Genomic DNA, 24852 nt, shown 5'->3' with positions numbered 1-24852 from the left:
AAATGATTATGCAAATTATATTCCTTCATCCAATTATTTACTTAGTGGAAGCACTTATACAGTATCTGTACAGAGTGACTGCACTGGTGGAAATGGTCCTGCTGACATACAACCTGTAAGCATTAGGAGTAAATAACTTCAGTTATAAATGACATTGTCTTCCTTTCAGGAATTTCAAAGCTTTTCTTAATATTAAATAGCATCTTAAGGTGGTCCTCAGAAATACAGGGATGGGCAATTTCCTTGGTGGGAATGGTGGCAGGCACAAGTAGCAGCAGCAACAAAGGGGCTGGGAACAGCGCAAGCCCCCCAGCTACTGTAGGCTGCAGCGGTGGTGCAGGGGACCTGTGCTCTCTGCGTGAGAGACTCATTGACTCTTCCCCTTAGCACACTGAGGTGACAGTCATCCCCTGAAGGCACTGTTAGAGCATTGCTTTGCAGGAGGTCGGGTGAAATCCAGCAAATCTATCTTTGTTTTTCAAGCTGGTCACATACAATTCTCACTGGGTTTTATGGTTGCCCTGACTGCTCTCTCTTCAGGCTAAATAAGCAAACAACTAAATATTCCACTGCTCAGCCAGACCTAACACAATGGCAGTGGCTGGCAAGGACTAGACTGAACATAAACGCTAAGACTGGGAATTAATTAGTTCAGGGCTTATATGTGAGTGTGTGCCTTACAGACCAGGCAGGACTGCAGCAGAAAGCCATGCAGACAAGGAGTCAGAAAACTAGAAGAACACTTTTTTGACAGAGTGCTAGTGGAAGGCCACATCTGGAAATATGAAAGAGGAAATTGGCTCTGTATGATCTTCATGCTCATGAGAATATTATTTGCCAATAAATACTATCATACACAAGAAATAGCTGACTGTCATAATATTCTCCTGTTGAGAAGGGTGCACAAGTTGCTGCATACAACGCAGATGCTTGCGATGAAAAGATTGAAAGTACCATGTCTGATCTGTTGCGTTGGAGGACTCAGGTATTTAAAAGTTGCCCATTAACTTGAGATCAGAAAACTTTGATATCCCAGCTATATAGCTCTGCTGAAACCACCTACAGCCCTGCTGAAGCCTGGCAGCACTGACACAGCCCTTACTGCAGCCCAGCCCAAGGCACAGACTTACCAATCGCTCAGCTGCACCCAGCAGGAACTATTAACTCTTCCTTTGCTGAGGGCTGCAGCGATGAAGAATCTTTTGCTGCTATGTGGGATTTTTAGGTGTATGTCTCATTTGTTGAAATAAAACCATAATTCGCACAAAAAGCTTTCATGCAAAACTTGCTAACTTGGAAATAAGATGATTTCACTCTTACCAGATATCCTGCCAACACCTGTAACACATTAGCCATGTGCATATAGAAGCTAATGGGGGATATATATATATATATATATATATATAAATATAAATAATGTCTAGGTAGCACAGGACTTTATTTGCACAGGAGCCCCCCCAGCCCTTCCCCCCTTGAAGGATGAGTGAAGAACCATCCACCAAGATCCCATCTCCTCACCAATAGGACTAACACCCAACTCATGGTATGTTTGATCCAAGAGCAGATGTGTTAATCATCAGTGTGAGACACCAAACCTCTAACAGGTTACTATATTTTGCTGTGCTTGTATGCAAAGGATGCCCTTGTCTTCAAGTGTCCTTGCCTCTATCATCCACAACCGTCTTGATCTCACAAAATGACAACTCCCCTTGCAACTATTGCTTTCCTGAAGGGCTAGCCTGAGATTAATTATTAGTTTTAAGTGTATTGAGCAATAAACAGGTTTCAGTGGGTTAAATAGCTATTGGCAGCTACCATTTCTCAGCTTCAGAATGGTACAGGTGTCTGAGTGTTTTCTAGAGCAAGTGACCACTGATTATTATTAATGTATGACATTAACATTAAGTAGTAATGATGGCTGAATTATTTTTTCTGAAATATAATGAACACAGAGGGTGCATATTAATGAGGAATAAATAAGCAGTAAATCCTAAAGTAATCCATGGAACGAGTATTGTCATGCAGAGGCTTTCCTTTTCTCTTTCAAGTTCCCAAATCTAATTACACTTTTCTAACTTTCCTCCCTTCCTACTCTGTTTCCTCCTTATCATTCTGTTTTCTGCTTAAAATTTTCTGCTTCTTTGTGCATTTATTTTCAGCAAAGTGGAACAAAATCCTGTGGTCCTTCATTTTACTGGTCAGTTGTAGCAAAATCAGAAGGAGAAAGTACAGCAGAGAAGGAAACAGAAGCACACTGAAATTCCTGCTAACTACTGTCCTCACTAACGTTCATATTTGTTTGATTTACACACATCCTAATTAATACAAATAGTAAAGGGAAGAACTCATCAGTGAAGCTAAAAAAGTTTCCAAGTTGCTTTCACATGTTTATTGCTTTGCTAAAACCCACATCCCCTAATCAGCTTCACAGATTATTCCTTGTATTCATAATGCCCCGCTGACAACAAAATCTTAAATGAGCTGCTGCAGTGGAAGAGATAAAATCTATATAGAAGATCCCGGTGTTAATATATGTCTGTGTTCCTAGTGTCAGGAAAAATAAGGCTCAAATGAGTAGTTTTTCTGCAAGTGAAAACCATCTTACTGATCAAAAATTGTACAAAGCTATATCCAAGGAACATGTTGTCCCACAGTTACTAATTTTTGAGTACAGTATGCAGCAATATCAATCACTCAAGTGAATGGAAACAATTTCTCAAAAAAAAAAAAAATCCACAAAAAACCCTCACAACCAAAAAACAAAAAGAAAGAAAAAGAGAACGTGTAAAGTTACTCAAAAAAAAGAAAAAAAAAGCATTGTCATTCGAGGGAAAAACATACCAAAGCATCAAACAGTATAAAAATTATTAGAGTATGAAATAGGAACATGTGCATTTTATCAGTTCCGTGCAATTCATTAGACTTTTCTCTGCCCTTACCAGTTCGTACCATGATCAGAAATTTTGGAATAAGTAAACACTCCTCAATGACTTCCAGCTGTAAGAAATAGGTCTCAGAAGGATACAATCATCTATTCTGAATTCTTGAGCCCTGAGCAACAAATTTAATTTATCACATGTCACATTAGATTGCAAGGCAGTCCAGGCTGCTATACAGGCTTCCACAATAGGAGGAGTGTGTATGTATTCAAATAAAAACATCTTCAGTCTACCGTGCAGTCAAGAAAGGCAATGCCTATTTATCATAGTCTCCTGATACTGGTTCAAAAGGACATTGCATTACAGACAGAAATATAGATATGGTCTACCTTCCCATCACCAACAGCGATGACAGGCCCACTGACAGACCATCTGAGTGTTCTCCTAAGCCCTCCATCCTCAAACCAATATTTCACTGGCTCAACATACCTATTGCATTGATAGACAGAAATATCCAGAGTTTATTGGAGGGCTCTTTACAATGTCCAGCCTTTTGCTCAAAAAGTGGTATCAGCACAGGCTGTCTTAAAGTAGCTTTCCCATCATGTTGGACCGGTAGCTGAAGCCTACACCTCTTCACTGACCTTCTTTCTCCCTGAAGGCACATGTGCAATTGTGGATGTAGCCAATCTGGTCTTAAAAGCTCCTTGTTAGAGGAGGTGACACTGGTTAACACATCTTTTCTAGGTGTCTAACTAACCTGTGCATCACTCTTGCAGTCTCCAGGAACTGTGCTGCAAGAAGGAGGATCAGGGTCTTCATCCAGGTCTGATGGTCTTCCAGTAGACAGCTAGGTGCTGGCTCAGTGGAGAGGATCTACAGAAATCTTCCCCAGAAAGAGACTGATTGCAAGGTGGGAAGTATGGCTTATTTCTCCACCTGGAAAAGAATTTCAGCCTTGGCCACTCAACACCGGTTTGACTTGGGGAGATATCACATGTCAAATATCCTGTCTTATGTTCTGACCTTAGAATTTTCTTGGGGCTTACGCAAGTCTGTAGTTGCAGCTATTTTAGCAAATTGCCCTCCAGTGTGATACTTCTTTATGGAGTGTGACAACAGAAATAGCAGAGTGCAGGCCAAAACACTGGGCAACATAGGAAGGCTTAAGCAGGAATTAATTTAGGTAGAAGAGTATTTGGGTCTAATCCCAAATGCCGGAGTTCGGGTATTTCATTGTAGCACAGCTGTTCATATCAATGTGCCAGAAGCAAAAAGCATCAAGGAAGGTGGGAGAGCAGATACTATGGCCTCAGGGGGTAGCACAAGGAAGAGAGGAGGTGCATTTGTAAAACATTTTATTCCTACTGTAATAATAAAAATAAGATTTTGCAATGGTATCAGCACCTAATGTAGCTACCGAAGTATGCTCCTGCACTAAGTCACTTCTTCCTTCTTGACCGCACAAGTCAAGGAAAAGGACCCCCCATGTAGATGGCATACATCCCTTCTCCGAAAGCAGCACCGAGCTCGAAGGCCTGAGGAAAAAATAGGTTATTTAATAATTAAATCTAGTTAGCATTCCAATCAGAGTGGAACAAAGGAAGTAAACAACTAATAATCTTATGCTAAGTAATCGGGATAATTAAGTTTGCATTTGTGTATTTAGAAAACCTCGCAGCTGCGTCAAGTTAGGAGGTTATACACTCCTCCAGTTAATTTAAGAAAAGCCATACCTTGAAAGACTGTTTTTCTGGATAGATGAAGAAATTGCTGATGGACCCAGGTGGCTGTTTGATGCAACTGTTTTCCTGATGAGGGCAGGAATTACAGAGCAGATAGCAAGGTCTGTGCTGGGGGTTCTTCGCTTCCTTCCCTGCCCGGGGTGTGCCTGAAAAGTTGCCTTTATTTCCTCATCTTGAGTTATACTCTAGTTCCTGTTTTGACTTCGGTTTCTCTAGGCTCTGCACACTGGTGCTTTCCCTGTTTCCCCTCGGGAAGCAGCAGCTCACAGGCTCCCTCCACATGCGCCCGCCCTGCCTGTGCCCTGGTGGTGTGGGTTATGCCAAGGCTGCTCTGGTTTCTGCCATGCCAGCCGCTGAAGTGCCTTTTCTGTGTCTCACTACCACTTTAAACACAAGAGAGCTGCAGCTCTAGCACGTCGGGATGTCGGGGGTGTGCGTTGCATTTTGCTGGGAGGGTTGGTTTTCTGGTTTTATTGGTAGCTCCAAATCCCCATCGCATGGCGGTTTGCTTGCATGTCTGATGACAGCGTCAGGAACAAAATGGGCTTCCGTTCTGAGTTTTTCTATATAGATATATAAAAAAATACATTGTATGTTCATATAGGGATGTCTGTGCATGTGCATACATCTTCCATGAGCTGTACATTGGAGCTGTTGTTGCTGTCCTGAGGTTTTGGATATATAGCACATGGATGGTGTTCCTGGAAGGGGATCCAAAATCCAGTTACCTTGGAGGGAGTGCCTGGGCATGCTGTCATCTAGCCGTTCTGCCTCAGCTTAGTGGCTCCTGCCTCAGAGTGCCCTGAGAAAGGATGTAATATTCGTGAAGTCCTGAGTAAAATTAAGTTGCAAGTTGCTATCTGCTCTTCAGCTGCCCTGACACATTTGCCCAGACGTTTATTATTTTCTTTTTATGGATTGTGTTTAATTCCCAGAAAATAGCTCAGACAAAACTTAAAAATTGAGTAAAGATTTCTGGAGATGTCTCCTTCCCTGGGAGTGGTGGCTGGTGTGAGATTTCCCCAAGAGTGGTGAGCTTTATGTCCTGGGATAAAGATGACACATAGCATTCTTCAGAGCTGTGAAACTGCCTCGGTACAAGCACCTGAGAAGCTGATTATCTGTAGTGCTCAGAAAGTATTTCTTGGGCAGAATGTGCAGTTTCATACTTTCAAGATAATACCTACTGTTACATTGGCTTCTTAAGGGAACAAAACATTCAGAATTCTCTAGAAAAAAAGGGAGTGATATTCATTACGCAAAGGACAGCGTAGGGGTGGCAGAGACTTCAGGCAGGAATTTTGAGAAATAGCTTTGGGCTACTGGGCATGGAAGAAATGTGTATAGACAGCCAAGAGCAGTGATTGATCTCCCAGTGTCCAACCACACTGACACTCATCTGATCACACCAGCTGGGGGGGGATGTCATTTTTTTTTTTTCCGCATTTTCCTCTGTGCTTTTCCATGGAACTGCTTTCAGCTGAATTTTATGACAGTTTCTTCATTTAAATTGGCAGGAATTTTTTTTTTAAGAAAATATGTTGAAAGCTCACTCTTACAAAGGTAAGGCAATAGTGTATAAAATATGGATTGCTAAACAGATAACATTTCTAATTTTTTCTTTCTTGATATTTAGAAACAACTCTACAACATAAACAAAAAACCACTTTGGAAAATCCAAGAGTTAAATACAAAATTATGGGGTTTGTGATGCTGATTTGATGGCAGATCTGCATGAATTTAAACCATAATCAAAACCCAGTGAAGTCAACACCAGGACTGTCATGGCCAGCAGACCTCTGCCATCTGTGTTGTCTTGTCACAGTGGGTCAAAGCATTATGATCAGCGAGTATTTGCTCTCTTTTAGCACATTTGAACACATCCACAGGACCTAGTAGTTAGAAGGCATCTTACCAATAAATGAAGTGAGAGAGCAACAGAAACTTGCAAAGTCAAAACTGAGTAGAAACACGGGCTATGAATGAGGTGAAAGTGAGGAAAAAGATCAGATCGCTTTTGATGCTGAAGGACTGCCTTGTCAAATCGTTCCCTCTAGTAACAGCAGGGTGCTACCAAATTCAGTGGGGCTGAATCAACATGAGTAAAATTTGAATTTTTCCAAAGTGATAGAGCAATGCTGGAGCTATTTATTAACTGGGGTGCTTTGAGCTACCTTGTAGCATTCATCCCATAAGCTGAACTCCCCCCCCCGATTTATACTCTGTGATGTCAGTCAGATATTCCTTTGAAAGGATTTTATTTTTAACAGCCCCCCCAAAATCACAATCACACTTCACTTTAGCATTTCTCCCTGACAAACTGCTACTAAAGAGCAAGTTTTCATCTGCTCATAGATTAATTACAGAGTATTCCCCCCACCCTATTCCTCAGGTTATACCACTAAGCATAAAAAAGCCCTTCTTAATGGGTTATACATATAGTTATATACTTAGTATACCGCTAAGTATATAGAACAACTTTTTAATGGGTTTAAGTTTTTTTACCTTGATCCTTACTAGAATAGCCACCCATCTGTATCTTGCCTGTAGGTTTGACCTTGTGATCATATGTTTATTATATAGGGGGGAACTTGGCGCACAACACTGGTCTGGGACCATCCCAGCAAAGGAGTGCTGTTGTTACAGCTGCAGGGTGGCAGGGGGTGTGATGCTGGCTCTTCTCCCTGAACATACACCGAAACCACCCAATGATTTTGTAGGAGGCCTGTGAAATGACAACAGTTTTCTGGTGGCAGGAGTGGCACAAGTGGGCATGCAGCAAACTCCGTGGTGGGGCTGTGTCACAGCACTCTCCAAACTATCAAGCTGCAACAGGGTCTTTTACCATCTCATACCAACATACTCTTCATGCCAGTCCCTCTGCTGCCTTCTCCTAGTCTCTCCTCATCCGGGACCTGCTCTCTGGGCTGTGGCACCCAGGACACACAGGGAGGGTACATATGGCATTTGCAGGAAGTCCCAGCCATAACGTGGCAAGTAACATCTCTCACCTGTTTCAATAGCACGTTTGGCACACAGAGCCACCAGTGAGTCTTACTGAGGACCGTCATTGCTATGGGTGGTGTATAGGGTGCTTCTGGCAAAAGGAGCAATTGTTTTTAATGCTTCTTTTCAGAGAAATCTGGAATGGCGAGATGGTGCCCCACTACAGGACCTGAGACTTCTTAAGTTTTCCCAACTCATCTCTTCATAGTTCGTGTGTTGTTTCAACATAAAGGAATTTAATGAGATTTGTGCTTCCATGAGGGATATTATGGAGGGAGGTAGTTGTTACAGAGGGAACTGTTAGGAAAAATTTCTTCACAGAACGGGTGGTCAAGCACTGGAACAGGCTGCCCAGGGAGGTGGTGGAATCACCATCCCTGGAGGTGTTTAAAAAACGCGTAGATGTGGTGCTTGGCAACATGGTTTAGTGGTGGGCTTGGCAGTCCTGGGTTAACAGCTGGACTTGATGATCTCAGAGGTCTTTTCCAACCTAAATGATTCTATGAACTGTTAGAAATATTTAAAGTAGTTAAAGAAACATTGGTGGCATAAGCATATGCACTTACACCAGGACTGAGCTACATATGCTAAAGCTAAATCTGCAAAATTGGAATGAGGGCCCAGAGTGAAGGGAAGGAAAAACCCCAACATCCAGCCCACCCCTCTGCGTGCACAGAAGTACTTCAAGTGCAAATCCGCCCCAGAAATCCCTTCTCGTGCCCACTGTATGCAGTAGGCTTTGCGCTATGGGACTTGCATATGGATGGGTTTTACAAACCTGCCCACCACACCTCTAGCCTTGCTGTGATCTCTGTTTCTATATATTGCAAAAGGAGCACACCAGGCCACCACAAAAAGCCCAGCCCTCCCATTCAGACCCCAGCATTTCCAACGGCAGCAAGAACTCTCTGCGTTTCACCACATGGCCCCCGCAGGCACATTAGCAGGCAGAGGGATGCACTATGCATGAGATCAGAGTGGGAGACCACAGCCCGCCAGAAAGACCCTCGCCCAGGAGCTTTTGCATCAGGTTTATAATCTCTGACTTCTTTAAAGATATTTAGAGTTGTTTCAAAGTGACAGAGATTACCTTATTCCCCACAAGGTGTTCCACGGGTGAGGCAGTTTTTGGCAGGGATGAAGATGATTCATTTGCCTGAACTGCTCAGCCTTGTTGTGTGCTCAGCTGGTAAACGGCGGTTGCACCCAGCCAGACTCCCAAAGAAGAAAATACCTCATCACTCATAGAAAGGAAGAAAAATTAAGTTTGGTAACAGAACAGTTTTCGTGGCACTTAATAAGCAGCTTGAGTTTGGAGTTGATTTATTCTCATTTTCAAGACTCTGTTCTCTTCCACTTCTTCCTTTATCTTTTAAGCACAGATGCAAGGGGTTGATCAAATCCTTACTTGTGGAAGTTTCCTGATTTGGCAAGAATAATTTTGCATGAAAAAAGTTATTTTTGTAAATGCAGAACTTTGCACAGGTGGATTTGTGAACATGTGCATGTTACAGAGATGATTTAAGAATCTTGCCTGGAAATCTGTCCTCAAATACCTTGCAGTATTGGATATTCAGATTCGGTTATTTCAAAGAGCAAGGCTACGAGGCACCAGAGATTACTTAAAATGAAACATGTACATAATTTTTATAGAAGAGTCTCTGTAGGGAACATGGAAAAATTATGTATGGCAAATCAAAACATATCCTGAGGGCACACTGAGCTCCAGACCCACTTTCCCAGGGTGCTGCCAGCTGTGGGACAGCCGTGCTTGCTCAGGGACATCGTTTATACTGAGTTGACATTTCAGCGAGGGCTTGCGTGGAGGTGATCACCTTCAGCAGGGCAAGGGCATTGACTTGCTTTTGCAGCTATCATAAAATGATGCCAGTTTTGACAGTGAATGTTTAAATTTAAACCCCTCTGCATGTCTGACTGCAAAAGGCAGCCAGTATTTCCAGAACATTGTCAGGAATAGTTTTGGTCTGGTGTTTGCCCAAGTCCTTTGAGTTGTCCTAGAGCTAGTCAAAGAAGAGCTAGATTTCAATAGAAGATTAAGAGAGATATGTAACTTTTCATTAAATATTTTTATCCTTTTTCTCTTTTTTAACCATTTCTACTTACACCTAGATTTCTGAAAGAAATACGATTTCTCTGGTCTTTTGATCTTTGTGCTTCCCCAACGCTGGCGTTATAGGAACAGTTCAGAGGAAACCCGCAACAGCATTTTGTTTCTCAATGGTCAATAGCATATGAAATATGAGCTTTGTTGCTAAAAGTAGAGATTTCTACTATCACATTAACTTTACCTTAGACATAAACTATTATTTGGGTTACAAGATATTGAATAGTTGATTAAAAAAATATCAGGCTAGTGAGTTGAACCATGTATGACAATGAGAATAACAAAAGAAATACATATTTAAAGTCAAACACTAGAACTGGGCATAAGATGGGCATGTGGAAAGAGTGAAAACTGCAGGATGGGAAGAAAAGCATACTGAAAAGAGCAGATATTTGCATAAAATTGTTATGCTGTTACATAAACACAATCTGAGTGCACAGCTTATGGTGTTTCATAGCACAATGGTTACGTTACAAGTAACAATAGCTTCCCTGCTCCCAGTCAGTGTGTTAAATACATCAGAAGTATTAATATTTTTCCTGTATCTTACATACCTGAAATTTGGCTCCTGCACCAAAGCTGGCCGCCAGCTCACCTTCTGGTAAACGGGGCAAAGGGGGTCTCATGTGGCGGACATCTCCCTGAAGTGCCTTGGGAGAGGGCTGGCCCTGTGGGTGTGCGGTTGTGACTGGTGAGACCAGATGCCCGATGCTGAAGGCTTGCAGCAAGTCCAACAACCCCACATCACTGGCAAAGGGAGAGGGGAATGCAGACATGAGACAGTTGCCTCTGTGCACCTGCATGTGTGATGGCAGACTTGCCAGGCTGAGCAGCCTTGCTGTTGACTCGTTTGGGTATTCGACTGGGTATTGCGCTGGAGATAATTATAGTTGTTTACCACCAGATTGCAAACAATCTTCTTCAGAGCACAGGCAAGATCACAGCTCTGTCTCAGAGTTTGTGATGGAAAGGAGAGCTAATGAAATTTAATAGATTGCTTATTCTGAAGTTCAGTCAGTCTTCTCAGTGTTTGATTACACATGTTTGAGGAGTCACACGAAGAGCAGGACAGGCACTAGGAGATCTGTCTGTGGTTTAAAGTTTTTGCCCTCCTTTCCCACTCTAGCCATTCATCTACAGCAATGCTCCTGCTCCTGTTGCCAGGTCTCCCGTAGTGAGCACCTGCCTCCTCCCCATGCCTGCTGCTGGGAGCATCTCCTGAGGCTGGGAGGTGGCCATGGCGAGGGACACAGTGCTTCTAGTGATAACCTTGGTGCCACCTCCAGCCTTTGTCATCCTGGTACAGTTGCTTTGACTGCTGGGCTCTTGGGGATGAGTGAGTGGCACCTTCTGCTCCCCTCCAGCTGCATGTCCAGAGGCACTAGCTGTCCATGGATACTGCATTGGGAAGAGTTTTCCATTGGTTACTGGGTCCTGACTGACCGGGAGTGTCCAAGCATTGTCAGAGGCTCAGATATTTTGGAGCAGCTGTCCCAGCAAGGGCCAGCATCCTGCAGATCTGCTGAGCTGCTCTGCAGTCTCTCTTCTTTCTCCTGCCCTGTGGGGAGCACTGGCACCCTCCTGGCATGGCACAGCTCATTTCTGTGAGGCTGAGCTTTGTGGTACCTAAAGAAAGGCATCTGAAGTAGGAAGTAGTGATTTTGGCTTCAGTGCCTTTACAAATCTAAGCCAATCTTTTTTTTTTTTTTTTTTTTTCCTCCCAATATTATGGACCTTTTCCCAGGCAGAATGGACAAAACAGTAAGAGATCTGCTTTGCTGAAACTTCATTTACTAAATAAAACTGAAAATAAAATGCCCATTTCCAGCACTGCCTTTGTACTGGTATCACCCGGCAATGCAGCCATGCACACCAATGTCCCTGGGGCCAACCCGTGGGACAGAAGAGTTCTGGGACGGCTGATCCCTACTTGCATGTTAGGTGGCATCTTCCCTCTGGTGATTCTGCAGTACTGAGTGTTGCTTGGTGTGTTGGCTGGTTCCAGGACAACCCAGCACCCCTAAGCCTCCTGTCCGAACCAGCTTTATCCAGACGCACTAAAGCATCGCCCAGCAGGGCAGCCTTAGCTTTGCAGGAGGGCTGTGACAGAGCGTGGTAGGTCAGCGGAAAAAAATCACTTGTTTTTTGTGAGTCAGGAGAGGTGCACGCTGCGGGCATGGTGTCTGCAGTCAGGACTTGTAGGGAGATGGTTGGATCTGTGGCTTTTATCAGCCTTCCCCTCTCCAGGCTCCCAGTCTGTTCAGTCTTTCTGTGCAGATCACATTTTCTGCACTTCTTATTTTTGTCACTTTCCTCAGAGCTCTCTTCCACTGGTCCACATCTTCCTTAAAGGGTGGTGCCCAAAACAAGACACGGGGGTCTTGCCGGGCCCTCACCGGCTCTGGGCAAAGCAGAAGGACCCTTCCATGTGCCTTCCAGCTTCTGCCCCCACTCCTGACATCTTCACGAGATTGTTTCCCACCCCTGCAAGAATTTGGCTCTGCTGCCTGTTGCTGTCATTCGCTCCATCAGTCTTGCGTTGCTCCTCACACATTGTTCGCACAGCTGATGCTTTTGCCAAAGCACCAAGCTTTTTGTGCCTGCCCTTGAATCCCACTGCCGACCTGAGAGCACTTTGCAGGTTTTAGATCATCGTGAATTCTGCTCCTATCTCTCAGTGCCTGCAGACCTTCTGAGGTTGATGTTTTATGCATACCCGCTCTCAGAACATGAGTCATTAGTAAAAATATCAGGCAGCCCCCATTCACAGCAGTGTGCAGCAGCCCATTCTGCACTTTTTTCTTTTCCCAGGCAGACAAAGAATACTGTTCGTTCTTTGTAGGTTTTCAGACAAGACCTGCAATCTCATTACTGCGGTTCATTTAAGAGTGCTTTCCCCCAGCTTGCGTATGAGAATGTCATTTGTGACCACCTTGCTGAAGTCGTGCATTGCGGTGTTTGCTTGCTGGCTTGTAATGTTGGCTGAGAAGGAAACTGGACTGGTCACACACAATTTATCCCTGGTAAATACGTTAGCTGCTTTTTTATCCTTTTTTTGCCTGTGGGTTTGCAGATAGCTCTGATTATTTGTTGAGTACTATTGAGTGTTTGTTGAGCTCTGTTGAGCAGCAAGCTGATCCTCGGCTTTTCTGTCTGAAAGATATTTACCCTTTTTTCAGCCTTCTGGGACCTCACCCACCCTTCATGAACCTCAGCTATAACCACTAATGGCTCTTAGACTCCTTCAGCCGGATCCCAAAGTACTCCAAAGTGAATTTCCTCAGGTCCACCTGATACTAACACAGTATTAGGTGAATACTTTGCTCCCTGGCTGCAGCACCTCTCAGGTAATGGAAGCAAATGCATTCTGATGCTAAAATATTGCTTCAAATAACCGCTACTGATTATATTAATTAGATATCACTGCTTAGGAGCTGGTATGTACAAAGCATCTGAGGCCTGGCATAGCTGCCTTTCGACATTATCTAATACAGCGCAGACACTTTCAGCCAGGTTGATGGTCTGAGTAATTCAGTTTCCATGTTCTCACTGTGCAGGCATATCAATATTTCTACCCACTCCTTCTATTAGGAGCCACCGACAAAAAAGGCAGGAAAACAATTCTATTGCTCACCTTTGACTTTCCAAAAACACTCACAGGATGCCAGAGTGGCTTGTCAAACTTTATATCTCGCTCATTTGCATGGAAAGCAAATTGGGGCAGGAAATTGTGTTTGGTGTGGGTACGTGCCTAGCACAGCGGGGGCAGCCTGGGGGCCTCTCACAGCATCTGCAATAGGAGTCGTAGATGTTCATTCATCAAGGACTGATATCATACCTGGCTTTAGGACACTTAACACACTACCTATGCAGCTGGAGGAAGGGAAGTTACCGCTGAGTCAGTTGCAGATGGATATGGAGCCAGATGACTTAAGATCTTGGCAGGTTTTGATTTTTTCTCAGGAGGAGAGGATCTTAAGCACCCAGGAGGCCATCGTTTCTATTCAAGAGATTTTTTATATTTTTTTTTAAGCCACAGGCATTTTTTTTTTTTTTTTAGTGTTGTAGCATTACCTATGGCAGCAGCTCATATTCTTCTGCACAAAGACCAAGGCTTTTCGGCACAAGCACTCAATGGTATTGGGCAAGTGAGAGGGCTGTGGTCAACCAGGGTAACCCATGCAGCCCAAAGTGCTGCCCAAGTGCCAAGCAGGTCTCTGCTGGAGGGGAACCGGCCCCTGGAGCATTGCCCCCCCTCCCGCTGCCATCGGCAAAACAGAAGTGTGAGAAAAAGGGAGTATTGTTACCTGCCTGTTGTAGGTGAGGAACTGAAACAACTCCTGGAGTCCTTAATCAGACCCAAGTGTAAACCTCGGGCAGTGTTCTCTGTATACCCCCTCTTCTTCTTGCACTCTCTCAGGAAAGTGGATGATTTCAGGTTCTTGGTGCTGCCTTGGCTCACATAGCACAAAGCACACACAACATTTTATTTACAGTGCAGCACAGACCTGCAGATAATTCACCCTCAGCAATATTATACAATTACATATAGATGCCTGTGTTGAAAATAAATGAAAATTATTATTTATTGAGAACTTCTCAGCAGTCCCTGGGATTAAAGAATATAATAACCAGTAACATTTTATGCCAAACATTGTGTTAACAGAAAGAACACTATAGTATAGATATTGACAAAAGAATATCTCATTTAAAGGGCTGTTAGACTACAGTGAGTACATGAAGTCCAGCTTTATAGGAAGCACGAAAATCAAAGTAGAGCGCAACTCACTTTTTCATCAAATCTCAGGGGTGACAATGAAGCTGATGAGCAACATGAGATGGCTCAGGGCTGGAGAAAGTTCAGTGCTGACACACACAAGACCATTTGCCATGCTTCTTCACACCTCTGCCAACGTCCATTGCATAGCGCTGGGGTGCAGAGTGTCTCTAACATTATTTCTGTCTGGAAAGGACTGTGGATGACACCAAGCTGAGCGGTGCTGAGATATGCTAGAGGCAAGGGATGCCATCCTGAGGGGCCTTGGCAGTTTCGAGGAGTGGGCCTCTGTGAACCTCCTGAAGCTCAGTAAGGCGAATTGCAAGGTCCTACACCTGGGTTGGGGCAGTCCCCAATGTTGGCACAGACTGGGGCATGAATGGATTAGAGCAGCCCTGTGGAGGAAGGCTTGGGGGTGTTGGCTGACAAAAAATTAGATATGAGCCAGCAATGTGTGATCCTGGGCTGCATCAAATGCCGCACGGCCAGCAGGTCAAGAGAGTCGGTTCCGCCCCTTTACTCCAGTCTCATGAGACTCCACTTGGAGAATTGCATCCAGCTCTGGGGCCCCCAGCACGAGAAAGACGTGGACCTGTTGGAGTGGGTCCAGAGGAGAGCGATGAAAAAGATCAGAGGGATGGAACACCTCCCCTGTGAAGATCTGCTGAGAGTTGGGGTTGTTCAGCTTGAGAAGAGAAGGCTCTGGGAGACCTTATTGTGGCCTTTCAATATATAAAGGGGACTTATAACAAAAATGGAGAGAAACTTTTCACCAAGGCCTGTAGTGACAGGGCAAGGGGCCCCAGTTTTAAACCAAAAGAGGGTAGAGTTAGACTGAATATAAGAAAGGAATTTTTTTATGGTAAGGGTGCTGAGACACTGGAACAGGATACCTTATCACTGGCAGTGTTCCAGGCCAGGCTGGATGGGGCTTTGTGCAATATGGACTAGTGGAAAATGTCCATGCCCATGGTAGAGAGGTTGGACTGGATGATCTCTGAAGGTCCGTTCTGTGATGCTGTTCATGACCGTGGCTTTGTTGCTTGGGGAAACAAAGTGTGGGGTTTGTTTGCTGTAAGAGCAAGTTCAGCTTGGCCTTTGGTGATGGGAGATTTGACACTTAAGTGGATTGATTTTGGCTTGGATTCATCCTGGCTAGCTATGGGAACCTAAATGAGATGCCTAAGAAGCACAGACACAGTAGGCTCCCTCCATAGTCAGTGGAAAGGAATAGGTGACTCTGAAAATGGACTGGCTCACCCAAGAACTGAGTAGCATTTAGTTCTCTCTGGTGACAGTGGGAAGAATCTAAAGTAATTCCAACCCTCAATCAAATGCCTCAGACATTTTATGTTATGTCAGTCAAATGTGGGTCTTTATATACAAGTTGTTCAGAGACCAAAATAATGATCAGCTAAAGAAGTTTCAAGATAGTATTTGAAGCATATTTTGACATAGAGTTGCAAAGTTTTGAGCTGCAGTTCCATCTTCTTTTTGGTTTTTGTTTGCAGATTGTATTTCTCAGAAAAGGTTTATTTTCTGCTGTTCCCTCATAGTTTTCATAAAAGATTGGGCAATGTGTTGAATTGTATTTGCATGCCAATGGAAATTAATCAATTAAGTGGCCTCCGAGGGGCTGCTGCAGCACATGGGCACCTCCTGCTTTGGCCATGCCTCATGTCCTTGGGTCAGCAGAAGACTCTGGTGGCCACTGGGTTTCACCCTGGACCTCAGCCCACCTCCAACCTTCAGTCCACCTCTGGCCTCTAGCCTGCAGGCAGTGGCTGTGCCTCTGCTTCAGGGGAGGTGGGAGGAGAGCTGGCTCTCATGACATGACCTCATCGCTGATGAGGGTCATTTCCCTGGAAGGACCGCCAAAAGAGGTGGTACTGGAAGGAACAAGAATGACAAGAATGGGGAGATGGAAGGCAGTAGCTGGTGGGGTTGTGAATGTTCTTTGTGGTGGATCCTTCCGTGCTGTTGTGGTTTTCTGGGTGAAAGCTGTTCCTTCTGCAGAGGGCACCCTGCTGCTTTCAGGGAGAATGGCCAGCAGACCTGTGCCAACCACCTGTCTAGCAGCTCCCGTTGTAGCACAGTAACAGTGCACACACAGCGGCAAGGACTTTAGCTCTCAGGGAAATACAAAATGTCCTTTGTGGGCTTTTACTTCTCATGTGGATGCCAGGACCTGTGCATCTTCCTTGCAGCCTTTCCTAATGCTAGTCAGCTGTGCTACTGTGATACGCACTGCTGCATTCACCTCTCCGGTGCAAGCATGCTCTGAGTGCTGCTTCAGCTCTTGAATGTTCCCAGGTGCCTCCGTATGGGAGGTCAGCCGCAGTGGGGCTGCCTGTGCTGCTCAGTGCCCAGTCTCCACATTCTTGGACCCAGAGACTGCATCCCACAGCTCCATGGCTCCCTCTGAAAGTTGCCCAGAGCCTGGCAATCATGCCTCTGAATTCACTAACTCATTATCTCGCTGTCTGTCTTCAATGGGAAATTGTTATTATTGGAATAGCGTGTTTTTGTAGAGAGTGGAATTATTTGTCTCTGCTACCCTGAGCTTTCTGTAAGTGAGGTATCCAGCCCGTAGTCTGGAAGGAGAGAGGCGTGCATTCAGCAGGGGAGCTGGCCCACATCTTCTAGACACTTCCCAAAGGGGATGAATTGCTCTCTGGAGGTGCTTATTTTTTGCACTGACTACGCAGAGAACCTGTGGAAATAGCCCAGGCTGAATATTTAATGTGCAGTGGCTAAGGTTTGGTGAGATAAGGGTGTAGCATCATACTGCAGCGTTGGTATCCTCTGCACTTTTAATGCGCTGCTCAGCAAGGAACTAATTTTGCTTTAATGTGGGAGAGCAATTATGAAGTGAAATTCAAACTGTATTATTTAAAAAAAACAAACACCCTAACCAAAAAGTCTGTTAGTGACCCAGTATAAACTGGCTGCTTTACATTCATCCTCCTGTCACTTTGGCATAAACTTGTACTGAGACAGTTGCATAGTTAAACCACAGCTAAAACTACTCAGAGCTTGGGTGAGTCCTCAGCTTTGCTGAATGGTTGCAGGAACATTAGCTCATTAAAGGCACCCTGGGCTCAGCATGGTCCCGGGCTTGCTGCATGGCCATCAGTTGAGATTTATGGCTCCTGGCACCCGGTGGGTAGGATACTTGTTCTGCTTCTCTTATTCTTCCCCGAGTGATGCCTCTCCTCCCATCACATGCCGCTCTGCAAGGTAGGGTCAGCTGAGGTCACGGGGTCTTTCTGCTTGGCAAGGAAAAGGCAGGGAGATGTTGGGGCACGCATACAAGAGCAGAATTGTTATTGAAAAATTGACAATAAGGAGGAAAGCGGCAAAAAACCACTGCAGGTATCTTTTAATGGCAAACACTCCTGGTGTTTCTTTAGTTTCTCCTCTTGATGCTATGCTATCAAATTTACAAGCAAATTCAGTTGAGGATAGAACATCACAAATAATCCTTTAGGTGAGCTCTGGGGCTAATGAACAGGATGCAACTGGCAAGTGAGTGGAAAGGGGACTCTCGGTTACCCTGATGAAAGAGCTCTTGCTGGAGCTGTCCTGCAGACAAATGCTAAGATCCAGCGGGAGATCACACGTTACTCAGGGAAGAGCTTGGGATTTGCTCAAATCATTGATGCTGCGATGGCATCTCCCCCCCTTCCCTCTCTGGCATTTACCACCTCCTGCAGCCTGAGGGCCAGAGGCTGCTCTCACCCGCTCTCCCTTATGTGCACAGACACAGGCACAGAGGGTCAGTCACAGCTCCACATGCTTTAGAGGAGCCAGAAAGGAGCTCTGGGAGCACAAGACAGCAGTCAGGACAGGTAAGTGGAGCCTCACCAGAGGCTCGGCAATACTCTGGTTACATTGGCCTGAAGCAGCAGCTGAGGGGCTTTTGTGCCACCAAAGCAAAGGTTTCAGTGCCATTCCTCCACCTTTCCTCTCCTCACCTACAGCAAGGACCTACCATGGTGCAGCAGAAGAGCACCTGGGGGAGCAGAGCACAGTCTGATGTGCTTTCTTTCCCTTAGGGCAAAGCTTGATTTTTAAAAGGAAAGGTGGCTCAGGTATGACAGGGAAGGCACGCAGTGTCTGAGTTATTCCCAGGCACTGACAATTCTGTTCAAGCCTTCATGCACTTTGGCTTTATGTGCCACCATCCCTGTTGTGCTGAGAGATTTCAAGTTCCTGTAATTCATTACTGAAGAACAGAGTGAACAACCAACCAATTTGTTATTTGACTTTTTTTTTTTTTTTTTTTTTTTTTTTAAGATTAAAAACCTTTATCAGCAGCAGGGTCACTCTGCCTTGGCATTTCTTCCTTCCTCTGGTTTAAATAACAGCATCACGATAAACTCTCTTCCCCCAGTCAGGAAAATCACAGAAAAATAAAAGAAACCCCCAACATTAAATACTTCCACATGTAAGGAAACCATCCACATTCCTTCAGCTCATTTTAAATCACCTTCAGGCAGCTGCCACGTGGCAGGGTGAAGGTGGCCTCCCCACGACCCATCTCTGCTGGCTGTAGAGGGACCCAAGGGAGCTGGCAGTCTTGGTCAACCTCTCCATCCCTCCGGTCAGCCGAGCTGGATCTCACCCGTCATTTCTGAATGGAAGCACGTGGAAGCACGCACTGAGAGTTCACTCAAGCCCTCACTCCACTTGGGATCAGACACCTCCTTTGACCACCATGCCTCCACTGTCTCCCTTGCAGGATGGACCTTGCCAGTGGGGTGCTGTGGATTACGTGAAGTTCCTAAAAGCTTTTGAAAAGGCGTGGATTATTGATTCTAAAGCACTCTGCACTCTTAAAAAAGGTCACTTGCAAAAATGGTGCTAAGGAGGTGAAGAAGTGTCTCTTTCTGGGCCCTTTTGGGCTGCTTTTATGCTTACAAACACACTCTGCAGAGACAGGGGCACTCTCATTAAAAGTCAGTGGCTCACCATAGCTCATGATTACACGCTTAGTTAAAAACTGAAGTGAACATAGCTCCAGGAACCGTATTAATCTACCATTTGATTAAACTACCTTTCAGCTACCTTATTAAATTGCGATAGCTGTAGAAGAGTAACAAGAAAGTCATATGAAAGACAAGACTGATTTAGCGGGTTATTTTGTGTTATCATTGACTACTCAGTTATAACTAAGAGTGGAAAAGGCATTTTATCCAAGGTAGGAACAGACATGACAAGCATGAGTATCTTTTATTTTTTGTTTTACCACTAATCTATTCATAGTGAAGTGCCATTGCACTGCACGGGTTAAAACATTTCTCGGTTAAATCCCTGTGGCCGTGTTCAGCTGTAGCCAGGGAGGTGAATTACCACTAAGACAGCCCGCTGTACAACCTGCGACTGAAAAGGCGATGCAGACACGGAACATTTCCAGGAAGCTCCCACACAGCATCAGTGCCCCAGTTTTATTGGTGATATTAATGTCCATTACAGCACCACCCAAAACCTCAGCTGAGGCCCGACTTACCTGCATCTGGCGCTAGTAAAAATGGTCTGAAATGAAGGGCTTCTCAGCAAGGCACCGGTGGCACCAGGGTCATGCTGCCAGAACAACCCCCAGGCTGTGCAGCACCTCCACTGAGGGCCACGTCAGATACTTTAAACACTAGATAGCAGCTCTGCACGATGTGAAACCTCAGGGTGGCTGAAGGACAGAAGAAAGCCCACTCAAGCAACCTGATGTTTCAGCCTGCAGCACATCTGCTGCATAAAATACGTGCCCATGATTTAGGGTAGAAAAAATAATTTTCTTGTTTGTGTTCTGTTCTTAGTTTGATACACTAATTAAAGGCTCCATGTCACGATGACATCACTGCTGCCTAGTAAGTAACAGGAGCATCCACTGATTGGTAACTACGCAGGTTTGCTGCCTTGGTCTATGACATATTTGGAGATGCACAATCTGCAACGCTATAATCTCCAGCTTTAGAGACAAATAATGCACTAGAGTAGTAATTTTGGTGCAGACACATAATTTCCAGAAGATGTATGAAAAGATGTCAGAGACTTACCTTCATTTTATACTTCCTTTATTAGTAAATGAGTGTTACCTTGAGTAGTTGTCCTAGGCTGTCTGTCCTGATGGAAGATGACAGAAATTCTGCCTTAGACAACTGAGTATATATACGTGAAAGAGTTTTTCATAAAACATTGAAGTGAATTTAATCAACTTTATTTAGCACAAGAGATCAAGCTTGAATGTTCTCTGATATTCACTAGCAATGCCATTTATCTCAAAAAACTCTCCAGTCTACGCTACATCTATTTGAAGAGAATATCAACCACGTTTGATTTTCTTGGATTATTTAATGCTTTCATTTCACTTGCTTTTAGGAGTTGGAGTCAGGCATACAAACCAGCTACAAAAACTCTTGGTATTCTTTCTCGAAGAATAAAATAATCAACTTGATGTATGAAGACATGATTCAAACTAGAGAAGTTACTGCTGTTAGGAGTGGATTAGTTAAAACTGCTTGGCATCAGGAGATATTAGAAGGAAACCCAATCTGATAAATTTTATGAAATGGCTTTTAAAGAGTATTTTTAAAGAAGGTCTAATATTTACTAGCTTAATCAGTACTACTGGTTATATATTTTTACAGGTTAGGGAAGGTAAAGAGTAATTCCTGGAGTGTAACTCCTCAAACACAACAATTTATGTGCCAAATGAAATCCATTGCTGGTGTTTCTTAAAAGCTTTGCAAAAGTAAGTAAAGCAGCATTAACCTCCCCAAGCTCACCAGGCTCCTGACTTTCATCAGCATTCAATTTTTGATGAATTGCCAACATTTTTGAAGTAAAAGCCGTATAAACAAAAGTACAAATATATTTAAAATGTAAATGCTTTTTGGGGGAGATCAAGGAAGAGATTAAATACCTCAGTCTGGCGAAGGATGTAAAGATCTTCCTTAAACTCCCCTATGACTTCAGTAGACATAAACATTTGCTTGAAGTTTGGCATGCTCAGAGCTTTGAAGACTAAATTCACAGGCAGGTTAGGGAATTGCAGCACGGAGCAGTATCCTGCCCAGTTTGGGAGCCCAGCCACATACTCAGTCTGCAGGCTGGACTTAGATGTCTACAAACATGGCAAACTTAGGTAGGGTCCAAGCACAAGGCACACCGAGTGCAGAGAGCGGGGGCAATCTTAGCTAATGGGCAATTAGGAGGAAAAAGCCTTTAGCTTGTCCTAATTGTGAATTTGGGCCCCTTGCTGCAGTTGATGCAGAGCTGGGATGGGTGCAATGGCCAGCCTCCTTTAGAAGTCAGGACCACACAGGACCATGTGGTCCTTCTGAAGAACATGCAGAGGGAAGGTACGGCGCCACGGGCTCCTTTGTGAGAGTCGCTGTGCAGGTGCCTTTTCTTCCTCTGCCAAAGAGTGTTTGCTCCAACAAACATCAGGATAAAAAGGGCCGGGGGATATTAGTTTCCAGTAGTATTTTATGGCAGCCCCCAGTCCACCTCTGCTTCCAGCCACAGAGAGGATGAGATGATGGGCATATTGTTGCCCACCCCCAGCAAGTTTCAATGTCTTGGTGCTCAGCACATCCCAGCGTCACTCAGCTGAGGGGAAATCTTGCAGGTTGCTGCAGCAGTGGAAGCAACGGGCGCATGGCCGTCTGTTGTGCCCAGCATGAGGTGGCAGCTGTATTTCGAAAAACTAAAATTTTGGTTTTAGACTTTTACAGGAACAGATAGGTTAGTTACAGATACCTGCATCTTCCGCTGGATGCAGTCCCAACTTTTCACCTAACAGTGATTTTCAGCCCAGCCCCAAATCTTCAGCAAGTTTACATGTAACTGCTCTGTAATTAATTTCAATTACACCTTCTTGGTGCTTCACTGTATGTTCCTGAGGCTCCTAAGGCCCATACCTTTACTGAGTCTCTCCACAGTCAATTTGCCTATAGTCTGTGTTGTCCTCCTGTCATTTCTAGTGGTGCCAGATAAAATTTTCAAAACGATTCAAAGCAATCCTCATGCAAAAAGTATATATTCCTCATGGGCATCATTTTCATGATACAGTAAAATGGGAAAATCTCAGTGGTCAAGTTATCATTTATCTTACTCTATTCTATCATCTTAAAATCACAATGCTCTTGCACTTACCTTTTATCTAACAGAAGAGTTCACATGAGCATAGTAATGGCATTGAAAACAGCTAATGATCTTCCATTCATGTTGCATGGGGGCAGGAAATCGGGTGATAAAAATGCAGCTGCCCAAACCCATATGCATTGATTAAAAAGCCATATATATGGCATATTGAGGGTGGTGGTGGTGGTCACACTGTGCATCTTCAATCAATGTGATTAAATGCTTTCCAGAGATACCATTCTTACTTTTGTCAAAGGAATCAAGTATTTTGTTTCATTTCTGTATGTGTAGGCAGAAGATGGAATCCATTATACGATTTTTTAGTTTTATGTATAAACGGAACACTATACAAGATGGAGGTAATGTGTGACCTGGTACATTGTAAAAAATGACCATGTAAACACGGATTTTCTCATTTTCTTCAGTTTAAAAACAGTTGTGGGGGAGGAAAGACACTGCTTGGAGGGGGTGAGAAAAGGAAACAGGGGAAAGAACAATTTAAAAATAAAAAAAAGGTAAAAATTTCAGCCTGATTCAATTTGTGGTTTGTAATGTTGCAATGAACAAGCTGGACTTCAAAACATTCAGCTGTGTAGGATGCCCCTTAGTGGTTGAATATAAACACTGTTGACACAAGAAATAATTTTAAACATGGGGAAAAAACCCAAAAATAATATTTGTATTTAGTAACTGAGAACAAAGGATTTGAAACGCTAACATGCACAGAAGAGCCTACAAAGCCATGTTTACATAAAACATCAGAAACAGTTGGAAAAATGCAAACCGATAGTAAGAAAACATTCCTGAATAAGCTATTGCACTGAGTGAGAAGAACAAGAAAACAAGGGAAAAGGAGGGGAAAAAAGGTCAATCTCTATTTTCATTTTAATCACAATCTACATTATGGGATGAGTGGGCTTCGCAGAGGCATACAATCAGATACTGAACTCTGCAACGAAACCCAACTCAGTATTTTTACTGATACTTTCTAGAGTAGGGAGTTTCTGTACACAATTATGAAGTTATCTGGTCTGCTGCCACAGCTCCTTCCCAACATCATATGGATGGTGTAGCCTGTGGCCATCTCTGCTGTGGCAGAAGGTAACCAGCTTGTGTTAAAATACACAAAGATTTTTACACAAAAGGCATCAAGAAATGTTTAAGATTCAGTAGGCAAAATTAGGGTGCACAAATTCTGTAATACACACAAATGCACATATCTAGTCAGATATAACAGCACAAACCAGTCTAACTCTTCTCATAAGGAATATATTGCTTCTAACTTTTCCTTTTCAAAACCAGTGTTTGCACAGTAAATCTGCAAAAGCTGCAACAAGGTGACACTAACGAAGCATGGCACCCTCATCGATCTGTTTACACCTACTCTGATTTTAACTGTATTTTATACCTTTAGATCTCTCTCAATGTATACACGGGATAACAAAGAAAGTCCATTGTATTTATAGACAGTTTGTCTTTGGAAAACTGATGCCTCTGCTAGTCATTGGTTTTTTTCTTTCTTGAAGAAGTCTGTAATTCGTCCATCTTTTTAACTTTGCCTGTAGAAATCACAGCTGCAAAGTGTCTCATTACCTCCACACCAGTTACTGAGGCAGAAAAGCCACCCATCAGCACTACTGATGTAAGCCTTTACTTCTTGGGTCACATCCCAATGCAGCTTGAAGGGTCAAGGGAAGTCTCTTTTGAGTTAGCTGGTGCGTGCTGTAGCTGGATATACTGATCCCAAACATTCCCAGTAGCACCGCTGCCCGTTGCAGCAAGGTGTCTGACGAGTTGGTAACGATTTTTCCTGCAGCTTGAGTCTATGGGAGAAACAGGGCAAATTACATGCTGATTCAGCTGAGGGCAACACAAAAGTGTGTCTTTGGAACCTACAAAGCACTTTTTTCTTCTATATGTCATAGAGTATGACTCTGCTTTTTGCTGAAGAGTATTCGGCACAAACCACTGCACATTTTGCAGGGCTCCCCTTTTTATGGCTTTGTAAAAGAAAAGACACATTTCTAATATGATCTCTCTCATTTGTAACTCATCGATTTCAGTGACTTTAATGGGATTCCCTCTGGCTACTTGGCTGAAAGGGGAGCTGAATTAAGTGTGGAGGCTTAGGCATAAAAGAGAAGGGACTCTCTTGTTCCGTGAAGTTCAAAGATC

General features: G+C 43.9%; 1 protein-coding gene across 1 annotated transcript in view; it reads right to left on the bottom strand.

Annotated features, from left to right (window-relative positions):
• Window positions 1–24337, bottom strand: part of TDRP (testis development related protein) — a 78308-nt gene extending 53971 nt beyond the window's left edge. The window contains exon 1 of the mRNA XM_080387769.1: window positions 4287–24337. The gene's annotated coding sequence lies outside the window, so the exon portion shown is untranslated. The remainder of the gene's footprint in view (window positions 1–4286) is intronic.
• Between the last annotated feature and the right edge of the window lie 515 nt (window positions 24338–24852).

The sequence above is a fragment of the Falco punctatus genome (assembly GCF_963210335.1).
Source record: "Falco punctatus genome assembly, chromosome: 5".
Taxonomy (NCBI): Eukaryota; Metazoa; Chordata; class Aves; order Falconiformes; family Falconidae; genus Falco; species Falco punctatus.
Note: the sequence above shows the minus strand (reverse complement) of the source record. Positions and strands in the feature narration are given on the sequence as shown.